The following is a 5,305-nucleotide window of genomic DNA, read 5'->3' on the forward strand; positions in this document are numbered from 1 at the left end:
TTATTCTACTTTTTCATAGACCTGAGTACAGGTGACATTGTTCATAATGCAGTTCACCACTAATTTCCTGTCTGTCAATTTTCTTATTATCATCCTTTCCTTCCCATCTCACCCTTGATATTGAACCAATGCGCCATATATATGGTTGCAGACAGTCTGAGTTTTTCTGCCATCAGCTGTAGTTTCTTCAAACTTCTCTCCCTTAACACAAGAAAACTGTGTCCTTTACAAAGTGTTCTCAGTTTTTATGGTGAGTTTTTTGCTGTCACAAGAGATGATGCGATCTGGTTTGGCCATTGCACTCATTTTTCACAGAGCTAGCCCCACTCATACTTCCTTCATGTATCCATCAAAGCCTTTGCTGTCCCCCAGGTGCCATCTTCCTACCAGCTGCTCAACAGTGGTCATGGTGGTTGCGGGGAGGCATATATGCAGTGCAAGCAGAGAAGGGTCTGGTATGTGGAAAGTCTAGTTGTTGAAGGATCTTTATTACACCTATTTCAAAATCCTTGTCAGATAAATTCCAACATCTAATTCATATTGGTATTGCTGCCAGTTGACTGCCTTTTCTTACTTAATTGTGACTTTCCTGATTTTAGATATGATGAGTGATTGCCTATTGCATCCTGAACATTTGGGTTATTATGTTATTGTATTATTTTTCCTATTTAAATCTTCTATTTTAGGTGCCACATATAGGTTCATGCCTTTTGCTTTTGGCTTCCAATGAAAGTTCAGTTTTTAGATCCTTTGCAATGCTATTCTAGTCTACTTTGTACTTTGGGTGTTGCTGGTGTTCCCACTCAATCTCTGCTGATGTCTTCTACTGGAAGGTGCTTCCTTGGGTTGCATGGTGTCACTGGGCTACCTTCTGCAGAGGAGTGGCCAGGGACTGCTAAACCTGGGTCTCCATATGCTATTGGGTAGAGCAGACAGACACAAGGCTCCACTGCTGCTGGTAATGCATCGAGCAACCTGCTACTGACCTAGTGTGGAATAAGTTTCAAGATCCCCACTAGGTCTCTATGGGGACTTCACCTTCCCCACCCTTTAGCCAGAGAAAGGAAGCTTTTCTTCGTTTTACTTTGTTTGTTTCTTCTGTCTATGCCCATGAATGTTCTGAGTTGCAGATCTCCCCAGAGCCCAGTCTTGGGTATACATGAGATTTAAAAAAAAAAAAAAAAAAAAAGCCAGAGAACTTACCATATTGTTATTTCTCAAGTTGTGAGGTCCCTAGTTAGCTCACCATCTTCTTTCCAGCTTTCAAAGTCCTTCTATCATTGACTTTTGAATAATTTCCAAGGTATTTATTTGTATTTAGAGGCAAAGAGGCCAGGTGCAGTGGCTCACACCTGTAATCATAGCACCCTGGGAGGCTGAGGCGGGTGGATCACCTGAGCTCACAAGTTCAAGACCAGCCTGAGCTATAGAACAAGACCCCATCTCTAAAAATAGCAGGGCATTCTGGCTGGTGCCTGTAGTCGCAGCTACTCAGGAGGCTGAGGCAAGAGAATTGCTTGAGCCCAAGAGTTTGAGGTTGCTTTAAGCATGAGGCCATGGACTCTGAGGGTGACAAAGTGAGACACTGTCTCAAAAAATATATATATTTTTTTTTTCACCACTAATTTCCTATCTGTCAATTTTAGGGTTAGGGTTAGGGTCTCACTTTGTCACCCTCAGAGGCAAAGAGGAAGGAAAAGAGAATCTAAACCAGTAGTTCTCAATCTGTGGGTCATGACCCCTTTTTTCCATTTGTAACAATGCGGCAATTAGGTAGGTTGAGAACCACTGATCTATACCATCTTGTTCTGAAACCACAAACCTGACTTTTAAAGGGGGCAATGGTTATTGTTTTCAAAGGGCAAGAAAACATGGAGTAAACTACTGGTCAGTATTAACTCCACCAAATAGAGAAATGCTGCTTATTAGTTCTTATCTAATTAAAACTAGGCTTTGTGCATATACTGAAGTCTGTAGTTATTAAATAAGTCATCAAATGCTATCATTGTTCAGATGCATGATCCTGTCATGGGTAGCATAAATGTGGCGACACTAGATAGGTGGATATAGAATTTGGCCACATGTTTTAAAGCATGTGTGTATTTGTACATACAATAGTAAAAAGCACAATGGCTAATGTTTAACATATCTAAGCACTGCCTGTGAATGACAGATGGCTTTAACTTTCTCAAACCCATATTCTGCAGGGAGTGGAGTAGGTGGCAGGGAAGGTTATAAATCACTGGATATAGGATGGAAAATGGGATTAGCTCACTTGCTAATTACACTCAATTGAAACTGAACACTGTATCCTGAAAGATCCAAAGGCAGTGCCTAGATTCAACAGGAGAGTGCCATGATTAATTAGTAATGTCTGCACAGGTGCAGAAATGCGCAGTTGCGGTACATATGTCACCCATTTAACAACCCTAATCTAGAACATTCCTCTAAAGCTCACATTCTTTCTTGTTGTAAACACAGAGAACTTACCTATGTTTGAAGACTCAAGAATTAAAAGAGGTACATCTTGAGGGATTTGTAATAAGGAGATTTATTGGTGCAGGGGCCCAGGGTGATGGACTTCTTCAAAAATTTTGCCCAAGGACTAAGAATATATGTACTGCTAGTTGGAGTGAGACTTGGGTTTACATTTACACACGTTCCACCAATACAAATTTGTAAACAGGTGCATTTTTTTTTAAAACAACAGTTTTCTTCTTTTTATGAGCTGCAAAAACACCTTCCAAATGACCTCTGTCTCTAGGGCCCTATCCTTTCTATTCTCACAGATCTAAGTAGAAGACAAAAAGCTATAGACACAGCTTGTCTTGGGGCTAAGGAAGTTGCCTTGACAGAAAATAAAGCAACCATCACATTTTACAACTTCGCTTCATAACACATGTAAAGAGCTGGGTGCAGTGGCTCATGCCTCTAATCCTAGCACTCTGGGAGGCTGAGGTGTGGATTGCTTGCGCTCAAGAGTCCAAAACCAGCCTGAGCAAGAGAGAGACCCCGTCTCTACTAAAAATAGAAAAACTAGCTCGGAGCTAGTAGTGCCTGTAGTCCCAGCTACTCAAGAGGATTGCTCCAGCTCAAGGGTTTGAGACTCAAGCCCAAGAGTTTGAGGTTGCTGTGAGCTATGATGCCACGGCACTCTACCTAGGGCAACAGAGTGAGACTCTGTCTCAAAAAAAAAAAGAAAAAACAAGAGAATTACGACCATTTCATCTGACAATTGTATACAGATATTGTGTAAGCAGTGGAAAATGTCAGTTAAGTGATATGAAAACACAGAAAAAAAAAAGTTACCTGGTTCTCAACCACTATATTCTAACACTAAAGGAAAAACCACCCAGATGAGACTTCTGAGAGTTGACATCTGAAAAACTACCCAGATGAGACTTCTGAGTTCTCCATCATGTTGCCTCTATAGGGGATTTTCAAGAGTAATTTTTACTTATGGGGGTTTGTTTTGCTCTGCCTGAGAGCAGCCTTTAGATTGCAGCTTCCTGCATAACAACCTTGCATGTGCCATTTACACTTCTGGGGGTGACCAACCTCTCTGGCCTGGTTCCCTATGGAACAGCTCAAGATCAATTTCACTTAACAAGAATCTAATACTGGCCGGGCATGGTGCTCACGCCTGTAGTCCCAGTGCTGTGGGAGGCCGAGGCAGGCAGATTGCCTGAGCTCAGAGGTTCAAGACCAGTATGAACAGCAGTGAGCCAGAGTAAGACTCCATCTCTACTAACATCTACTAACGTTGTGGTGGGCGTCTGTAATCCCAGCTACTGGGGAGGCAACAGGACAGCATCGCCAGAGGAAGCATTGAAAAAAAGAAGAAAGAAAATGAACAACCAAAAAAAAAAGAGTACTTCAAATGAAGAAGAATGATGAACAAGCAAGCTGAAATTAAAAAAAAAAAAATTAAAAAAAGAATCTAATACTCTGTAAATACATAATACATAGAAGTCCCCATCCTTTTGCTAGAAAGTTCTGAAGAATGTGATCCTGGTTGGTGGACCTATCAGTTCATGAGCTAAAGAACTGCAAAAGTGTCCTTTTGTAAGAAGGTAAAGTCCAAATTTCTAAATGAGCAGCAAGCCTTCTCCCTCCTGCTTTGCCTTAAACCCGGCCTCCTTTTCTTCTCATGAGTAAAAGTGCATGAACATGTATGCATGTGTAAATAGCCTCTTCTAAGTCTTAGAAGTTAAAACCAGACCACATTTCGTTAATTCTAGGTGTGAACATATTCCTCACTGGTAAGTCAGTTATATTAATGAGTAGCTTCGGTTATGAGACCACAAGTATAATATAGTGGTTATGACCATCTTTTGTACTTGGGAGATGTAGGCTCAAATACCATAGCTCTGCCATTTTTTTTTAAGCTATGGAAGCTTGGGCACATTATTTAAACTTTCTAATCTCTATTTGGTTTCCATTTATATAATAGGATGGTAAGAATCCTACCCCATTGGCTTGGTATAATTGCTAAGGAAATGTACATAAAGGCCTCAGCACAGCATCCAGCACAGAACAAAGACATACAAATGTTGGCTACTATTAACAAATAAAATTATCTGGGCAGCTAAGACAAATCACAGATCTTGTGTGACATTCATTATTCTTGCTCAGAGACAACCCATGAGGCCCACACTCTGAGTCTATATACACTTTTATTTTGTCAGAAATGCTTTACCATGGCTTAGACATAGGGGGAGTCATCTGGTTTCCCATGATCCAGCACAATGGAGCCCCTATAATCTGAAAGTAGGGACAGGCTAGAACCAAGGCAATTGTCAGTAACAAGAAAGACAACTGATGAAACAGAACAGATCAAAACAAAGCAAAGGCTCAGTTTTAGGAATCTGAGGGTATTTAGAAAGGGAAAAAGCAGCCTTACACTCCTCAAGAGTCCCTGAAGGCACCACTGTATTATAGAATAGCACAGTAATTCATGTTGATGGTGAAGTGTGCCTCAGTCTTCCAGAAAAAGGTCACATGGGCTCACTATTTGAAAAAAGCAGAGAGCCAAGTTTTTTATTATCAGGCAAGCACTCACTATCAAAAAAAAAAAAAAAAAAAAGCTAAAAATCAACATTTTAGTGCTTGAAAACAGGAAAACTTCAGTTGCATGGAAAATCTTCTTGGGTAAAACAAGAGCTTCCAAAAAAATTACATAGAAGAGTTGCTATGTTTATAAAGCTTGAACATCTCTACAAATCAGTACTGTATAAATTAACCACCACCACCCCCAAAAGACAGTGGCTACTTAACTTTGGTACAAAGAATCGGGGTCAACTTT

General features: G+C 40.5%; 1 pseudogene; it reads right to left on the reverse strand.

Moving 5' to 3' along the window:
- Positions 1 to 408, reverse strand: LOC128571189 (fatty acid-binding protein 5-like; annotated as a pseudogene).
- Between the last annotated feature and the right edge of the window lie 4,897 nt (positions 409 to 5,305).

This window comes from Nycticebus coucang, chromosome 18, assembly GCF_027406575.1.
Source record: "Nycticebus coucang isolate mNycCou1 chromosome 18, mNycCou1.pri, whole genome shotgun sequence".
NCBI classification, from domain to species: Eukaryota; Metazoa; Chordata; class Mammalia; order Primates; family Lorisidae; genus Nycticebus; species Nycticebus coucang.